Below are 21033 nucleotides of genomic sequence, written 5' to 3' on the forward strand. Positions count from 1 at the left end.
AAGCAGTGGTATCAATGCCGAACACTGGATACGAGGCCGCAACGTGGAGACTCGCGGCGCGATGTCGCGAGAGCCTCAGTATAGTGGAAAAATACCGCACGAATACAAATTGTCTACATTATCGCGAGGGATGCTGTTACCTTCGATCCGGTTTTGATAGTATCGCGCGGCGACAGTAAGCGGCGCGACGCCGTAATTGGCTGTCGATTACGCACTCCGTGCGCGTAGGATTGAGCCTATCGATTTCGGGCCGGTAGATCCGGCAGATTGGTGCGACTGCTCAACTCTGCTAGACGTGTTGCGGAGAAAGATTTGGCGATAAAGACGATTTCGAGAGGGGACCCAAGCGAGGAGATAATATCCGGTGAGGCTACCCTGGTATAAGTTCGCGTAATTATCACATCCGTATTAATATTGTAAATCCGAGTCTCGACTATTCTGACTCGATCGTGTTATTTTGTGGAATTTTGTCGCGCGGGCTCTGCCCAGTATTTTGATAATAGTTGGTGTAAGAGCGATCGACATCAAGCAGCGAAGACTTTCGCGATTTCGGGTACGTCGGTAATATTAGCGCAGAATTTCCGTCTCTCTGGGATTTGGTCGTACATATTGCGTCTCGTATTTTATTGTTGTCTCGCCTTTTGATAATTTAATCTGTCCTGTGTTATCGTTGCGTATTGTCGTTGTATTTAGTACCCGGCTGCGTCCGGACGTCATAATTGTGCGAGTCTCTTGGTGGAAACATCCAAAATCGTTGGCGTGAGAGAATCGTTTCGCGACCACCGGCGAGAACACGAGAGAGAAAGTGCGCGCGAGAGAGAGCAAGCGCGAACGAACGCGTGAGTGAGAGAGAAAGTGCGCGAAAAATTTTAGGCGCCCGCCTGAATTCCGCCTGTCGGATCGCAAAGAGTTAACTTCAGCGTATTGTAATACTCTCCAGTCTCACCGCCGACAAAGATCTCTAGTCGTTTGTGAATTGTTACTAAGATCACACACACACACACACACACACACACACACACACACACACACACACACACACACACACACACACACACACACACACACACACACTATTTTCACTATGTATTGTCGCGGCCGCTGATTAATAGTTTATCCGTCCATTCGATCAATGCTTCAATGTCGCGCCTCATGTTGAATGTTTCACCGTTAATTATCGGGTTAATTATCGGGTCAGAAACTTTTATAAATCGCAATTAATATTTGTTTGAACGCGATCATCGTGTCCTGTTGTCGCGAGATTACTGGTACGCGTCTCAACTGCTACATTATAATCTTCTTTTTTTTTTGTTATTGCCTTTCTGTTATATTTTTTGATTATATTTTTGTATTATATTTTTCTGTTATATTTTTCGGTTATATTTTTCTGTTATATTTTTCGGTTATATTTTTGTTATATTTTTCGATTATATTTTTCTATTATATTTTTCTGTTATATTTTTCTGTTATATTTTTCGATTATATTTTTTTATTATATTTTTCTGTTATATTTTTCGATTATATTTTTCGATTATATTTTTCTATTATATTTCTTTTCCATTACATTTTTCTAATCTTTTTTGTAATAAATCAATTATTATTAATTTTCCACTTAAGTCGCGTACGTTATTTATTAACTGTCGAGTCTAATCTAGTATCGTCGTCTCCGTGTCCGTCAAATCGCGATATTCTTGCAGCTTCTTTTCGTTGGCGCAATTTCGGCAACCACACTCTGCCCCTCTGCCGTTAGGTGAGCTAGTCAGCCCGTAGCGGGATCTTCGGCCTAGATTTTTGCGTTTGTTTTGCGATTCGTGGTTTGACGCGTGAAAGACCGCGTCTGGCGCCCAAAATTCGATTATCGCGTGAAACACGGCCTTCTTTCCGCTGCGGCACGCGCGGATCGCCCGATACCCAAGTTTCTCTCGCGCGACTAAAAAGCACTTCTTTCATCGTCCCCTTTTTTATTGACGGCATCCCGCTCCAATAAAATAAAAGAATCGTTACACCACATATCCATATTTAGTAGAGGAGCGCGCTACTACGAGGCGCATCTGTCAATTCTCTTATCTGTCAAGATATAATTGTTATAAAAACATTATATATATTTAGAACGTTATAATCATTATATATGTAACGGTCGCTTTTCGCGAGCTCGGAATAACTCGGTCGGGATCAGGGCTCGTAAAAAGGGTGAGACAACGAACGTGGTATTTGATATAATAGATGCAGTTTATTAAATCTAGGTGTCAGTATTTACAAGTGTCTGTGTGTGCGTGTAACGTCTGTCTTTAAAGCTCCGGATATTATACGGGTCTTTCTTAAATTCTTATTTTTTGAAACAAAGTTACAGTTATTTAAAATTTGCCTATCTTTTAGACAATATTTTTTGATCCCTTAATTATTTTGCGGAGTGTATATATATATATATATATATATATACGTGTATATAAATATATAAATATATATATATATATATATACGTATATATAAATATGTATATGTATATGTATATATAATATTCGCATATATACAGGGGGTTTCAAAAATGTCGAGACCCCAGAATATCTCGAAAAATATAAGTTTTAAAGCTGCTAGTTGCAAATTACATACTTTTTATTCAAAACAATTGTGTTTTCTTTGGACCAATTGATTCCTCTCATTATTTGGTGCATAAAAGTGTTGAGATAAATCATCGGAAAATGAATATTTTATGAGATATTTCAAAGTTTATGTAAGAGTATGTCAAATTAAAATACAAAATAGTAAACTATTCACTTTTTGATCATGCTATCCTTATAACTTTTATTGCTTTATATTGCCAGAAACTGATTTATATGATAAAACAAATGTAGTAATTGCATTTAAAAACTTCAAGATCATCTTGCTTTGACCTTGGCAACGCTCCCCAAAGTGATAAGATCAATAAATAGATATTTTTAAACCCTACAATTTTTATCTGAAATACTAATTTTTTTTATAAAACATATTTTTCGAGATAAATTTTTTTCTACTTTTTTGGTCCCGACACTGTATATTTTACGTTCAATTAACATCAGTTATATAAAAAACAAGTTACATTGAGAACGAGTTTGCTTTTTTTTTATGTCAAACATGCTATGTGCGTAATGATACGTGATGCGAGTGATAATAGCGTTTGAAAAATAACTTCTTGATTTATATTGATTCAGTTGATTCAGAATCAACTTAAAGAGGAAAATACATTAATTTATAGGTTTAATATTAAATTTAATTAAGCTCTTGAGATTTATCTGTGTGACATATGTGAGATAAAACAAGATAAATGTAAAACAAATCGGTATTCTCATTTTTCTAAGGAACATGAAAGTGAAAATCATCAGCAAAATATATTCTATTGTAAATAATTGCCTTAAAGAATTATATACACATTATGTTACATATAATTCAATTATATATACATATATATATATATATATATAATACAATAATAATAAAACTGATGTGGGAATAATAGATTAATTCCACACTTTATAACAAACATTTTAATTTTATACTTTATTTAACTTTTTTTATAAAAAATATTTTTCTTATACTTTTAAATAAATATTTTTTGCAAATAAACTCTATATTCTTTCTTCTGCTCGATTAGAAAATAAGCTATGTGAATTATATTCATATTTTCTTAATATATTTTAATATTTTTCTATTTTATTTTTCAAACTTTGCATTATTGAAATATTGTTACGAGATGTGTTTAGAGTCTATAATAGTGATATAATGTAACGTATTAGAAATCAATTAGTAAAAAAGGACAATAAAATGTAACAATTAAAAAAAATTAAGGTATGAATCAGATATGATTTTAGAAAAATTGTGCTGACTCGATCATGGTTGGTATCTGAAATAAGTATTCTTTTATATTGCGTTTAAGCATAGTACACGAATGTAATTATTGTCAAGCAAAATATTAACATATACAATATGCTTAGAGAGATTACATAATTATGAGAAAATAATGATATACGATCGAGTAGTTGTCAAACATTGAGATAAGAAAATAGTATTATAATTATATTTATCATAGAGAAAATTATAATTATCATAATTTATAGTTATTTTTGCTGCACTCTATACATATATAAGGATATTATTATTACATATAAAGAGAGAGGAAAGAGTTATTAATATATGTACATATTCAAAAGATTATACTGTCCAATTAAAATAAATAATAATAATAAATAATTCTTTTATTAAAGAAAATTTATGGCAATAAAGTTTAATTAAAATCATAAAATGGCGGAAAAATTATCATGTTATCCGGAGTACAATATTTGCATTTTACATAAAAAAAACTTTCATATCATCATATCACTTTAATTGTCTTCTGTTCAATACGTTTGTGTTTAGCCTATCTTATCTCGTGTAAATAAAAGTAGAGCGGATACATTTTTATTTTCCATAACTTGATAATGCCACAACTTTGCGCAATGTCGGTGAGATTAATCTTCAAATAGTGTTGCGAATAACAGGATACTGTTAGTATTTGCATGATGCATGCATCACTATACATGATGCAACCAGTGAACACAGTATCTCAGCATCATCGATAATAATAAGTTTTTTCGCGAGCAGTGTGTGATTAATAAAATACCGAGTCAACATTATCGTATGAATAAATAAAACTTAGTCTTCTCAAGTCATTAGAAAGAAACTGTGCATAACTTGTGTTCTCGAAAGAGACTGGTACATATTTTCGCGTTTCGATATTTATTAGATTAATATATCATTTTATGTATTTTGATCTATCAACAAGTTCTTATGTCTCTATTTTTGACACATATAATATACATTTTAATTTTGATGAGACAAAATATTCTACGGAATGTACAAAAAAGGTGATTCAAATTTTAGGAATATGTAGTATTCGTGAAAACAATTCAGAAAGTCTTAATAAGTAATATTTCAAAAACCATTTACACTATTCAAAAAAATAAGAAGCACTTTTCTTATTCTAAAAATTATGCTATTTGCAAATTATGTTATATTGACCGAGTTATTGATTTTGAAATTAAACCTGTATTTTTTAGAAATGATGTCGATATTCGGCGAAAAAATCATCGTAGACAAAAAATTAAAAAAGCATTTTGAAGCTTAAAGAATCAACTTTAACGTGCGGTCGATAATTTTTTTTATTTTCTTTGTTCTACAATATTTACAGATTTAGTTACAAAATTGTGTAACTCGGTAAAAAAAAAATTGTAGAAAAATATTTTAAATAGCGTTTTGTAGGCAAAATGTTATAGTTTATGAAACTTGAGTGGAATTTTCGAAAAAAATTTTTTTATCAACATGCAGAGTGTCAAAAATATGTAATTTTAAGGAACAAAACAGTCCTTTTTTAAAGCATAGAATGGAAAGATAAAAAAATTTGTAAAAACCACCGATTCCGCGTTAAAGTTGAAACTTTAAGCTTCAAAATGCGTTTTTAATTTTGTACCGAGTTTCAGCGGTTTGAAAATAACATAATTTTTAGGATAGAAAAAGTGATCCCTTTTTTTACTTTTTTTTAGTAGTGTATTTTTTTTTATCTTTATGAAGCAAATCAGTTTTATAGATGAGATGGCTTTTTATTTTTGCCGGTCACTGTAGATATGATACTTTATTGTATTGCATTTCATGATACCTTTTTTAATTTAGAAGCTGATAATAATCGTGTTATCTGAAATTTTTGTTTGTTTAGCTTGTATGAGAACATTACACATAAATGTTATTACAACAATGTGTGTCATTACCATGTCTCTTTATCTCAGAAGAAAAATAACAAAATTTTCAGAGTTTTTTTAATTGTTTAGTTATACGTTCATATTCGCCTTCTTCAGATTCCATTTTTATTCATCATTGTCATAGTTTTGATTATAAAAATTTTCTTCAAATAAAATTCTTATTTAACTTGTAATAGTGTCTAAATATAATTTAGTAAGATAAAAATTCAAGAGAAATAATAGAGCTCCATTTTTACAGATTTCGAATATTATGATACTCTTGAATAAGAGATTACATCACTTTCACGATGGCATTAATGCCATATATGAAAAAAAAAGAATTTTGTTTTAGTAAAACCATTGCTGTAAACTTGATATTTATATTATAAATACATTTTTTAAGTAAAAGATTACATCACTCTTACGAGAGCATTGATATCATATATAAAAAAGAAAGAATTTTGCTGTAAATTGGACATCTATAAACAAATATTTATTTTTTTTTTTTTAAATTTTTTTTACATGTACTTATACATTTTGTACATAATATTAAACTATGTATTTTTGTAAAATTTTAATGCTATAATCATGATACATTTAAGAAAATTTTTTAAGTTTATGCAAATGCTCTCTCTCTCATTCTGAAATTACTATTATATATATTTAGAATCTTTCAGCTTTTAAACAAATATTTTTAAGTTTATAATTATTACATACTTTAATATACCTATATAATATACATGTACATAATATATACATAATTATTACTATAAATTCTTTGTTTTTTCTTTTCTTTTTTTATTTTTACTTAAATATGTTTTTGAAATTTTAACTCTTTTCTTAGGATAATTTTTTTCTCTAGAATTTACAAATTTATTTACAAAGAAAAATACTATAATATTTTTTAATTTATGATTTTTAAGACGAAATTAGGTAAAAGTCATACGACGCTGAGTTACATCCTGTATGAAAATAAAAGATTTTTAAGAGTATGACAATTCCTCATAGTGTATAATATGTATAAAAATATTAAGGTGTACAAAAATTAAAAATAAAATAATTTAATGCAAGAAAACTTTGCACTGCAATCCCAATAAAAAATAATGTTTCTAAAACAATGTTATAATATTTGCATTAAATTTTACAGTTTTACAACGTTTAACGATGTTTTCATATAGCTACATTAGATTTTGTATTGTAATATCTTTGTTCAGAGTATATATAGAAAAATAATATAGATAATTCTACTTATATAATATATGTAAATTCAAGATTGATTAAATCTATTATAAACACGAGTTTAAGCGTTATTGCAATGAGATAATCTATAATTATAAGATACACAAATGTTTTACACAAAAGTGTATACGGTGTGTTTTTGTATGTATTTTTATTATTGTATATACTTTTTTTAAAATATAAATTAAGAAATATTTTTATCGGCTCTCGGTATTTAATAACAAATGTGATTCTTAAATTCGGCCAATAGAGCCAAGCACGAAAATCAAATTTTTAATTTCTCGGAACTGTATCTCTTGATTTGAGATTACTAAGTTCGATCAATTAATAATCCTCGAACTTACAACGGGAGAATAGGCGAGAAAAATATTGGTCCGTTTTTTTAAAATCTTATAGTATCATGTCTTATATGTTCCCTTTTTACGTACATTTACTTTATATTGCTGCAACTTTGATTAAAAATAAGATAAATCTTCATGCATGTTGTTTAACAAAAATAAAAAATGAAGTTGCAAATTGTCTCTACAATAATAAAATTGCAATGTAAATTTATTTATAATATAGGTGTATTGTTTATATTATAATATATATTTCTACATTATTTATATTATAAATAAATTTGTATTGCAATTTTATTATTGTACACACAAATTAAATGCGCGCGCGTGTGTGTGTGTGTATGTGTTGTGTGTGTAACATTAAAGCCTTTTCATTTTATATGAAAATTTTTTTATTTTATGTTCATATTACATTAATAATAAAAATTATTTAATTAAATAAGATGGCCATAAAACAATTTATTGAATGCAATTACAGTCGAACTTCGCTAATTCGAAATTGAAAGGAAGAGAAAAATTCTTCGAATTGTAGAGGTTCCGACATAGAAAGTTTTTCGAATTATCGAGGTGTATAAAAATAAAATTCGAATTATAGAAGTTTAGCTATTTTGTTTATTTAGCTACAACATAAAACTAATCTATGAAAATAATCGCAAATGTACATTAAAAGTATATTAAATTTAAGGATTTTTTTTACAATGTACATAATGTCAGATAAATTCAAACAAACATTTAACATGGTAATGTTAGAGTATTAACAGTTTGTTTTGAATTACAGAGGCTTTGTCTTTGAAAATTCAAATTACAGAGTCTTTGTTTCTAAAGATTCGAATTACGGAGGCTTCGTTTTCAAAAATTTGAATTACAGAGGTCAAACGCCGCTTCAAAAATTTCGAATTAATCTAGTATTTTTTTTCGACTTACAGATATTTCCTTAAGGGAAACGAACATTGTTTCGATTTGTAAAGGTTTTCGAATTAGCGAGGTTCGAATTAGCTAGATTCGACTGTATTTATGTTGTGCAGGGATATCATCGAATTACTACGTCGGTTTTTAATCATATTTTAAACATTATACCTAGGATCAAAAATTTACTTCGACAAAATGGATACAGATAATTTGAGGGTAAGTGCAAAAACAATCGCGCAAATATTATGAATATTTTTTATATATAATATTTAAATAAAAAGTCACCGTTAATATAACATAATACATATATAGATTAAAGACACGAATACAAGTTTACTACGACTTGCAAAAATATTGTAATTATTTAAAGTAACAAACTCATTTAATAATTTTAGGGTTTTACCGTGCAAAATAATATTTACAAAGGAAAAGTATCGCCTTATGTAACTAACTATAAAAGCCTTGCAGAGTTAATATGGATTAAAATGAAAAGCAATGGAGATAAAATTGCACAAGTAAGTCAATCTTCACGTGACGTCAATGTAGAATATTTATCAATAAAAGAGAACTTTCAAAGTACTCAAACAAGTTATAAAAAAGTCATAAAACAAAAAAAATATGAAAGTTGTGTAATACTTGTTAAAAAATATATAAGTAATGATGAAAATATTAATATCTATTTATATTATTATCGCTCTTCTATCAATGTGTTTATAAGAACAATAACATAGATCCATTCTAGTAAGACAGGTGTTCTTATGAATACAATTAATAATGAGAAAAATCAATACATAAACTAAATTTTGCTTAAAATTTAATTGCAAATTTTTATAAAATTTTCATTACTTTTTTTATTATTCTTTATTCTATAATGTTGGTAATAAGTATAGAATGTATCCATATACAATTTTGTAATATTCGTATACAAACAGGTACGTAATAAAATAGTTAAATAATATTAGTTTCCAATCATACAATTTAATTTTAATATTATTAAACTTAACTTATATAATCTCATATTGAATAAATAATTAAATAATTTACAATAAAACGCACATCTAGTGATTTTAAGACACCATGTATACTAGCAATAATTTCATAGGTGGATGCATGCACTGAGAAAGTAGTTACGTATACGGAGCTACAAGACAAAGTCGTGAGATGCGCATTATGGCTACAAAAACAAGGAATCAAACCCGGCGATATTGTTAGTGTGTGCACACATAATCATCTCAATTCCATTGTGCCCTGCTTGGCAGCGGTTTATGTCAACGCTATTTTTAATCCGTGGAACGAGAACATGGACTTGAGTAAGTTTTACTACAATGACATAAAAACATTGCTATGTTATATTAGATTAATAATCAAAAATAATGAAATTTCAACGTTGGCGCATGTGCGAATTTGATCTATTTTATATTAATTAGATTTTATCTTTTTTATTTATTTTATTTAATTACATAGTAATATGTATAAGTGTAGCATTTATGTTATTAAGAAATTTCTTATACATATTGTTGCGTCCCTGGGTGTCACCCCTTTGAGCGTTTCCGGGATATCTTCGTCAAGGGGGGTTGTGGATAAACAACCGACGTGTGGTTGTTTGACAACGGGATATCGGTCTGGATTGACAGCTGTCGAATTGTACGGTCGTGCGGTCTTTCATTGCATTTATTAACGTGCTCTTGTAATTCTGAGATTAGTAAAGCTTCCGAGTTCTCTTATTAAATACGCCTTGTTCATTTCCCGGCGCGAGTGTGTGTGCGAGTGTTGCGTTGCGTTGCGCGTCTTCGAGATATCGCGAGGTCGTCGCGCGGACGTAACAATATTATTGTTTCTTTTAATGAATATAATAAATTTAATAAATATTAATAATAAATATATATTATAATTAATAAATATAAATACATGTAATTACTAATACTTATATACTATAAAGCAATGAATGGCTGCCTCCTGATAAAAGACTCGCGAACCTATAAATTCTAATTTTGATGAGCTTTGAATATGTTGTATAGATCAAAATAAGAGACACATATTTTTTTATATTGGCCCAAATTGCCGTTAAAATGGTGAAATACTCTTGCAAAAAAATTGATTTTCATATTTCTGAGCAAATACCATTAAAACAGTAAAAACATAAAAACATGTTTTAAATAAAAGTTTTTAATTATGATTTTTAATGTATTTTGTAACAGTGTGTATTAGATTTTTTTTCGAAATTCCCCACTTCTCTAATTTTTGAAAATATTGAGTTTTATCTTACAACTAAAGTTAAAGCATATTTAACGCCAAATTCAACCATATATATGATAAAGTTGTATTTCAAAACGCATTTTTTTTTAGAAATAAACTAAAAATTATTCTATGTGCGCCTTATCTGTTTTTACATTATATGGTTTTACATATTCGCTATTCAAGGAGACAATTTTTTTCTTTGTAATGTCACGTAGACAATTATCAATTATAAATAAATAATTTAAATATTTAAATTTACGTATTTATATTTAATATTTTTAATTTATAATAATCTATTTTTTTGTACTTATATAATAATTTATAATAAATAATTTATAATAATTAAAATTATGCTATTGCTTAAATGTCATCTTTTCGATATTTTTCATCACATAAGCATATTTGTTTATATATTGCATCGTATTATTATAGCTATTTATTAATCTATTCATATCTTATCAAAGAAATTTTTTCTTGTTTGGTTAGTTCTATTCTTACAAAGAACATATTATTTTTTTCATATGTGTAAATTATTTTTTGCCATCATAATTGTTATAATATATAAATATATATATATATATATAAATTATATTAAATTAAATTATTTATTATAAATTATAATATATAAGTAAACATAAATTATTATAAATTTAATTATTAAATATAATTTATTAAATAAATATATTATAAATTATATATTATATATTATAAATAAATTATTACATTTAAATTATTTATTAATAGATTATAATTATCTATGTGAGGTTACGACAAAAAATTGTCGCTATGAGTAGCAAACGCCATAAGGCTCTACAGATAGAGCGTGTGTAAAGGTATTTCTAGATTATTTCTTGAAAAAAAATGCGAAATATTTTATCATGTACATACATATATAGTTAATTTTGGCGTTAAATTTGCTTTAACTTTTGTTGTAAGACAAATTTAAAAATATTCAAAAATTAGGGAGGTAGGAATGAAAATTTTTAAAAATCTCATACATTCTTACAAAATATATTAAAAATAAATTAATAACTTTTATTTGAGATATTTTTTCATATATTTATATTGTTTCGATTAGATTTGCTTACTATTAGAAATATAAACATCGATTTATTTTCAAAGGTATTTCATTTTTTAACGACAATTTTGGCCATATATAAAAAAATATGTATCTCTTTGTTGATCCAGATTACATCATTTCCAAACTTACGAAAATCAGAATTTATAAGTGCACGAGGTTTTTTAGTGAGAAGTTCTAGAATTGACAAGAGACATTTGTTATTTAGCACCAACAAAAAATTGTTTTGTTATTAGAACATACTATTCTATAATTATGCAGTTTTAGATTTTTTGAATTTTTGCATTGCTAAATGTCCATTGTGAGTCTCGGTAAAGGCAAATATTTTTCGTCTGCTATAATATTTATGATACTTATGTGCTGTTTGTCATTAGAAACCGCGATGCATGTCATGCAAATGACTACTCCAAAAGTAATTTTCTGCAGCAAGAAACCCATGAATGTTATATTAAGCGCGATGAAAGATAGCAATTGCAACTCCACTATTGTGGTTTTCGGTGATCATTCCGACGCCATCTCTTTTTCCGACATTTTGAGCATGTACAACAATACCGAAGTGGCGAATTTCCGGCTTGTCAAACATGACGACATCAAGAAAACAGTGTGCATTTTGTACTCATCAGGCACCACTGGAATGCCGAAAGGCGTCGAAATATCTATTATTCCTCAGCGAGGATACAAATATAAATTTGACCAATACGGTGTCAATTTGGTTCTCATCACTTTATTGGTTGAGCGGAGTAATGATGAATCTAAAATCGATCGTGCAGAGAGCCAAAGTGATCATTTATCCGGAATTCAATGAAGAGATGATGTGTACACTAATCGAGAAATACAAGGTGCGAATCGTAAGCTAACGAAAAAAATTGAGATAATATACACATATATGTAGTATCCTAGGATAGGCACGGGAGCCGCAGAGGATTTATTTAAATAACTTTATCGTCTCTTTATGAAATTTATATATATTCACACAACGCCTCGGATACTTATAATGTCGGAGCAATATTGCTTCACAAATATCGGCTATTACACAAAGATTTAACTGTAATTAACGTTCGTAATATTTCTAAGTATGGAGACAGTCCTTCGCTCACATACGTCTCTCGAGCTAGGCGGTCCTTTGCTAACTGTCCCCTCTTTGCGCGCCTTACTCCTAAAATCCGGCAATCGGGTATATTATAAATACTTCACGCTAGATGGAAGATCGATGCGGATTTTCGATATGAGCTTACGGTTCGCGCTTACATATATGTATACATAGGTATATACAGGGTGTTCCGTAAAGACCGGATCAACGCTTAAGAGTTGATTCCTGGAATCATTTGGAGACGATTTTTCCTCAGCGAAAATGTTGAGAATGGCCATCATTTTTTGCATATTCCCTATTATTGCCATCACGTATCTTTGTAATTAAACCTTAAATTAAAATTCTGTTACAGTAAACTTTACTTGAAATTAATTGAAGAATGTGTTTTTTAAATATTTTATTTACACAAAGCTTAGTTTGCAAAAAACCCTTTATTTTCAATTTTCAATCGCTTACAATTAAAAAATTATTGATGCTTTGACATTTTTGCTGAGGAAAAATTGCTTCTAAATGATCCCAGGAATCTACCTTTAAGCGTTTATTCGGTCTTTACGGGATACCTCCTATATATATATATAATATAGTATATATTATATATATATATATACATGGTGTCCCGAAATTAAATATCAAAACTTTGGGAGCGTGTAGGGGATTGATAAACTAAAAAAATAGTTATTAGAGATTTGCTCGTTTTTGCTTTGTTTTGAGGAAAATCGCAAAAGAAACAAACAAAAAGATTTTCACCAAAAACATACTTGAATTTATGTTTACATTCCTGCCTTTCTCCTATGATTTAGTCTGTTACTCATTAGAAACGTTCAAGTGAATTGCACTTGTGACAATATACCGCGTACATATTTTAACATTGAATCTGCCGACATGGTTTTCGTGTACGGTTTCTGCGACGGTAATGCATCAAAGGCGGTGCGAGAATATGCGCGCCGATTTCCAAACAAAAGAACCGACGCTGAACTGACAAGTCTTTACATTGACTTTTAATAAGTTGCGAGAGACTGGTTTATTTTTATTTTGTTAAGAAGGCGACCAATTCCAGACAGCATTGAGAACAGATTTGCGGACAAAAAATCGTATCTTACACTATTTTGATGACAATTCTAAGACCAGCATTCGGAGAGCATCAGCTGCATTATCATCGCAGAAACCGAAAACCATCGGTATTTAACATTAGATTATGTTCACGGCATATTGTCACAGGTGTGTGTAGAGTTTGTATTATAATGGGCAGCACGAAAAACGATAACTGTAAGCGCGCGGGGCATGACAATAAAGACAGATTTAACGCTATACTTGTTGAATGCCTTATTCCCGTTTGTCGAGCTAGAAATTAGAAACAATAAGCGAATCTACAGTGTGTAATTCACTTGAAGGTTTCTGATAAGTAACCGACTAAATTATATGAAAAAGGCAGGAATGTAAACATAAACAAACCCAAGTATGGTTTTAATGAAAACCTTTTTGTTTGCTTTTTTTGCGATTTTCTCCAAAACAAAGCAAAAACGAGCAAGTTTCTAAATAACTTTTTTTCTTAGTTTATTAATTCCCTACACGCTTCCAAAGTTTTGACATTTAATTTCGGAACACCCTATATATATGTATATGTATTCATATAAAATAATATATATCTTGTTTCAATATTTATCATTTATTTCATTTATAACAGATTTATAACAGATTTTATTTCTCTGAAATCATAAGAGCAAATATTTTTAAATCTCTGTCCTTTTTGTGATTTAAAAAACAATTATATAACTAATTGTAAGATACATATGTATGTCAGAATTATATGACTTATTGCTAGATATCTTTTTATCTATAAAGCAGTAAATATTAATGTTGCTCTTACGAACTTACTCTGTAATAAAATTAATTATTTCTTTCAAGCAAAATTTAATGTTTTCAACGTTGTATATAAATTGTATTTATATAAATTTATTATTCTTAGAAGAATGCTATTATATATTTATATAAATTTATTATTCTTAGAAAAATGCTATTATATATTTATATAAATTTATTATTCTTAGAAGAATGCTATTAATTTGCTGAAAGAGTCTATTTATGTACTATCCGGAGATTTTCGATTGTTAATAAAAAATGTCTACCATTATAATAATAAATCATATGTTAATATAATAATTTTATAGCTGACATAAATTTAAGTAAATTTACATACATAAAAGTTTTTTTTGGAAAATGTTAAAAATATTATCTTACATATTGTTATAATGCATATTTACAAAGTATGCATAAAAGTAAATTACAAAACATGGGTTTTACAGTTTCACGTATGTAATTGGCGTATTGTAATACTAAAATATGAATCATTTTTTCTTATTTTACTATTCAGGTAACGGTGATTTTTCTAAGCCCGAGTATGATCAATCGATTTCTTAAAACGGGTTATGCTAAAAAATATTCATTATCATCTTTAGAAGCCATAATCTTTGGCGGTGCGGTAATTAAGTCAAAAGTATAGGAAGAAATGAGACGTACCTTACCTAATGTTCAGATGATACAAGGTTTTGGTAAGCATATTCTAGGGTAGTAAAATGTTATAAATACAATATTAATATATAAAAAATAAGATAATATACATATAATAAGTAATAATTAAATAAGAAAGATTTTGGAAATTTGATTAATTATTTTGTATTTCTAGGAATGACAGAGCTCTGTGGAGTCGGCACATTGCAGCTTCCGCACCACAAGGCTGGGTCTTCTGGGACTGTAGTCGCAAATGTGGAAATGAAAATCATAGACCGAAAAAATGGAAAGGTTCTTGGCCCGAATAATCCGGGAGAATTGTGGATAAAGACAGCAATGATAATGAATGGCTACTACAAAAATCCTGAAGCGACTAATAATATTATTGATGAGGAAGGTAAAAAATCTTCTTTTCTTTTGCGCGTACGCGCAACGTTAATGATAATATAATTAAATTAATTTAATTACTTATGTACAAATATTTATTTATACACATGTATTTGTACGCAAACCAGCCAGTTCAAAGTATCTTACAATAAGAATAAAAGTTTATGCTAATTTATTTTTCTTATTTCTTTAAATAGAAATTTTTCAATTAAAAAAAAACTTAATGAATTTTTTTTATTATTCACAAATACAATATACAGGGTGTTCTAAAAAGGTGCGGCCAAACTTTAGGCAGATATTTCTCACACCTAAAAGATGAAAAAATGTTATATGAACATAGGTGCGGAAACGCTTATTTTAGAAGTTAGAGCTTTTTTTCGGAATATGCGACGTTACGGCTAATGAGGTAGTGACCTTATCTACCAGGTAAAAATAAGAAAAATATTGACCTTTAATGTTATTAAAGGTTCATTTTTAATGTTATTAAAGGTCAATATTTGTTATTCAAAGTCAATATTTGTTGTTCTGCCAACTTCAAGAGATGCGCATCTCTTGAAGTTGGCAGAACATTGTGATCACATTTTAATTCAGTTCTGTACTGTAGATTATCCGTGAAACAACCCATACAGCATCAAAACAAAAACATGTCTAAAATCGGAACATAAGACATCTTTAAAACGTTTTTAATACGTCTTTAAGACATTTTATGACATAATGTCTAAAAGACATCTTAAAGACGTCTTATGTCCCGATTTTAGACATATTTTGGTTTTGATGCTGTATAGGAAGGTTTATTGTAATTGTACAAAATCACAGCCATGGTTATGTATGTACACAAATGCGGAACTTGCAGCATGCATTTCATTTATGGCTTGGCAGATGGTAATGGCCGGAACGCGCAGCGTTTATACCAGCGTGTATTCAGGCGAATGGTGGACATTTTCAACATTTGTTGTAACCGTACTCAAGGTCACTTAAAAAAATATAAATAAACCTACTGATTAAACGATTGTCGTCCACAATGATTAATCCTAAATTGTTTCTTGTAAGTAATACAGTCAATAGTATTTTCAACATAACTCCTGAAATAAGCGGCGTTTCCGCACTCATGTTTATATAACATTTTTTCATCCTTTAAGTGTGAGGAATATCTCCCTAAAGTTTCGCCGCACCTTTTTAGAATATCCTGTATATAAAGAATCTGTTGTACAAATAATTGTTTTAATTTCCTACAAAAATAATAATATTATAATTAAAAATTTATCAAAAAAAATAAAAAATGAGAATTAGCACAAAAAAGAAATAAAAGTAAAAAAAACTTTAATTAAAAAAAAATTGGCGCTCTAAATTTCACTAGTATATTATTCAGATTGATAGCATTAAGTTTTTAAAAATTTTTTAACACTGCACAGATTAAAATAATACTATTTTGTAAAACAATTATTTCTAGTTAATATAGTTTTTCACAATTGGCGCCTATATTTATTAACGCCGTATATTTAGCAATTTTTTCAAAAAGATAAGTTTTTAGGGAATAAATATACCATAATAAAATAAGTTTGCATTTTTTTTTCAGGATGGTTGCATTCGGGTGATATGGGTTATTTTGACGAAGACGGGGAACTTTTTATTATCGATAGGATAGGAGCATTTATAAAGTACAGAGGATATCAAATTTCACCTGGAGATATTGAAGGTGTCTTAGTGACACACCCAGCAGTGATGGAAGTTGCAGTACTAGGAGTGCCTCATCCAATAGATGATGAACATCTTGTTGCTTTTGTTACTAAAGTGCCTGGTGCAGAGGTATAATCTTGTTGCAATTATAATGAAATCACAGAGCGAAATTCTATAAAACGGTAAAATAATGATAGCAAATTGAAAAGTTTTGGACATTGTTTGAATCATTTCTTTAAAAATTTTTATAACAAATAAACTTATTCTCATATTTCCATTTTTTACTCTTTTAACTCTTTAAACAATTTAGAAATAGTACGTAAATTTCTTAATTTTTTAATGTAATAATTATGTCTCAGATAATTGTATGATAAATATTAATTATACATGTACAGAGTATATGAGAACAAGTGGTACAAGTAAAATGGAGGTGATTTATTATGCAAATGTAAATTAAAAATATAAAGTTTTTTTACACTAGTTTTTGAAAAAAATTGACTCAAAAATATTTTACGATCATGCACAGGTTTCAATATAATTCATTTATTTTATTAAATCATAAATTGCTGAAAAAGTCACTCTTCTCGTCACACATAATGTGAATTAAATAAGCTTGACCTCATAGTAATGTGTTCTGAATCTTTATTGCGAATGTTTATATACGAGGCGCATTTTTAAAGTAACGTCCGTTTTGAGAAAAAGATCTTAACATATAAAAATAATTTATTTTAGTCAAAAAACTTTTACAAGCTTACTTTATTTTTCCACATAATCACTATTGACTTCCAATTGTTGTAAAAGTCCGCCGTCTGTGTCTTGAACCAGTTAGTAATGCTGTTCTTTAGTTTGCTTTTCTTTTCGTTTTTTAGTTCGCTTTAGGAAATTGTATAGACAATTCTGAAACCGTAAACCACTGATTTTCAATAATTTTTGTATTCACTTCTTTTTCATTAAACCTTCTATCATCATTGTTGGGCGACCGCTACGCTCTTTGTCATGAACATTTGTTTATCCTTCTCTAAACAAACGACACCATTGCCTAACTTTATTGTCACTCATAATATTTTTTGTCTAAAAACCTCACAAAGTTGTCTATTCAATTGTTTAATGACAAACTAAAGAACGGCGTTATTAACTGGTTCAAGACACAGGCGGCAGACTTTTAAGACAATGGAATTAGAGAGAGAGGAAGCTGTTGACACAATATCAAAAATGTGTGGAAGTCAATGATGATTATGTGGAAAAATAAAGTAAGCTTATAGAAGTTGTTTGGCTATAATAAATTATATTTATATGTTAAGATCTTTTTTAAATTCAAAACGGACCTTACTTTAAAAATGCGCCTCGTATTATATATTATAATTGAAAATATATTATAATTGATTTTGATCAGTTTTAGTCCATATTTCCTTATTGTAATTCCATAAATACATAAAAGGTTGGGAATAATAGTAAACAAAATGTAACATTCTTTATAAATGTGAACAGAAATAGTTGTACGTAAAGCGATCTATTGAGCCAATTTTCCTTGTTAATCAAATGCACTTGTATTTAATGGAATTTCAAAATCAAATTTCTAGAAAATATTAATTATGAATAAAAAAAAGTTCATTCTACATTTTTGACTTACATTTACATAAAAAATTACTTATTAAGTATTCCACTTTAATCGATCACCTCTGATAATTTCACAGGAAGATCAAATAAAATAATGTTTAATATAAAAGTTGTTTAATTTGAAGGGAAATAGAAGATGAGGCGTTATACTGATTTTTTTCTGAAGAGTGCTTTTTATGGTCATTTGAAGGTTATTTATCACAATTTTCAAATAGAATTATTATAATATTTTTATATATAAATCAATTCCTCGCAATTTTCCGGATAAAAATTTATAAAAGTAAGATGACTAAAAAATGAATAGTTTATGAGATAATTTATACTTTAATTTGACATAATTTTACATAAACTATGAGATATTTTGTATAATATTCATTTTTTGACGATCTTACCTCTCCATACTTTTATGCATAAAATAATAAACAAACTTAATTGGTGTAAAGAAAACACATAGTTGTTTGTAAGAAAAAGTATGTAGCTGCTAGTTGCAAATTACGTACTTATTCTTATAAACAACTATGTGTCTTTTTTACACCAATTGATTTCTATCATTACTCTGTGCATAAAAGTATTGAAATAAATGAGAATAATCGGAAAATGAATATTTTACAACACTCAAAAATGTTTCCACTTGGAATAAGACTATACTTACAAGACGTCCGCCGCGGAGTTGTACAATTTTTATATGAAAGGTTTTTTCGTATTTTTGAGATTGGAAAAAATGTATGGGTAACTTTCATATGTAATAACTCCGCGAAAAAAAATCGTACAAACTTTTTTTTTTAAATTTATAGTAAAAAGTCCACATTTTACGGTAATTATGATAAGATTTGCGAAAAAATTTATTCCACCCCGTGGAGTGCGTCAAAGTACGCAATTTTTTAGAGCAAAACACGTTCTTACTTTTGAAGCAGTCGCGTACAGGGGGAGGATAAATTAAAAATCTGACGAATGGTTTTTAAAGTAGAGACTTCAAGCTTGACAGTGAAAAAAAAATTTCAAATACGATCATTTTTAGCGGAGTTATGCTTATTTGAAATTATGCGAAATTTTGACTTAAAATACATATGCGTTAATTTTGTTGACGAGTGTATTTGCCTAGAACATTTAAAATCGCGCATCTTGCGCGCGCCCGCGCGCGCGCGCGCGTATATGTATATTTCGTATATGTGTTGAAAGAAATATACAATTATTTTTATAAAATATACAATTCTTTTTTGTATAGGTAACGGAGCAAGAATTAATAGATTTGGTGGCAAATAACATGATGGATCAATATAAGCTTCGTGCCGGAGTGATATTTTTGGATGCTTTCCCATATACAGGTACTATAAAAATTGCCAGGAATGAATTGAAAACAAAGGCTAAAAAACTGGTGTTAAATAATAAAAATAATGAAAAATAAATGAATAAAATAATTAATTATATTCAATTACTATCGTATTCAATTACTAAATCGTATATTCAATTACTTATCGTATTTAATTATGTTATTAATAAAATAATTATATTATTAATTATTATTATTATTATTAATAAAATAATTTTATTATTATTATTATTATTATTAATTCATATGTTTATTAATATAATTATCATATTCAATTATAATTATTAATAATTCTATTAGTAATTATCACAATTTTATAATTATAATTTTGTATGAGATTTAAAAAATTATAAATAGAAGGAAAGAAAAGACGATTCAAAAAAAATTTTAATGTGATTCAAACACAATGCAAATTCAATGAATTATGGTTTATATAATAGATTAATTTAGGACTATTATGCTAAATGTTTTGCTTGTTAAAAGAATGAGGAATACAAAATAAAAGATAAGCATATAGAAAAAAATAATGATTAATAATCTGTAATCATTAATGATATCTTATTCAAGCTGATTGTTATTGATATGTATTAATTGTGTTAAATCTAATTGTATTAAAATGTATAATTTTATTTCAAGTAATAATATTTTTGTTTTATTTTTTAATTTTTTAATGAAAAATATATTTAATAATGTGTAATAGGTCGCCTAAAAAGTTTTGTTTTGTTAATATTATAAATATTTGTATGTGTGTCTTATAATATAATGAAACATAAATATGTATAGTACTAATTGCTATTAATATAATTAAAGTTTTTAAATACATATATTTAAATATATTTAATAATGTTGAGTAACTGTCATATAGAAAAATGTATAGC

At 28.2% G+C, this 21033-nt stretch overlaps 1 pseudogene across 1 annotated transcript; it reads left to right on the forward strand.

Annotated features, from left to right (window-relative positions):
* Positions 1-242: 242 nt before the first annotated feature.
* LOC145947188 (uncharacterized) lies at positions 243-20299 on the forward strand (annotated as a pseudogene). The gene is made up of 9 exons (XR_014427133.1): positions 243-364; positions 8403-8446; positions 8626-8745; positions 9333-9540; positions 11921-12385; positions 15008-15185; positions 15320-15541; positions 17108-17337; positions 20051-20299. The product of XR_014427133.1 is annotated as an uncharacterized LOC145947188 (transcript).
* Positions 20300-21033: the final 734 nt, after the last annotated feature.

This window comes from Prenolepis imparis, unplaced genomic scaffold, assembly GCF_030444845.1.
Source record: "Prenolepis imparis isolate NDT839.2.m4 unplaced genomic scaffold, iyPreImpa1.0 SCAF_52, whole genome shotgun sequence".
In the NCBI taxonomy this organism is placed as follows: Eukaryota; Metazoa; Arthropoda; class Insecta; order Hymenoptera; family Formicidae; genus Prenolepis; species Prenolepis imparis.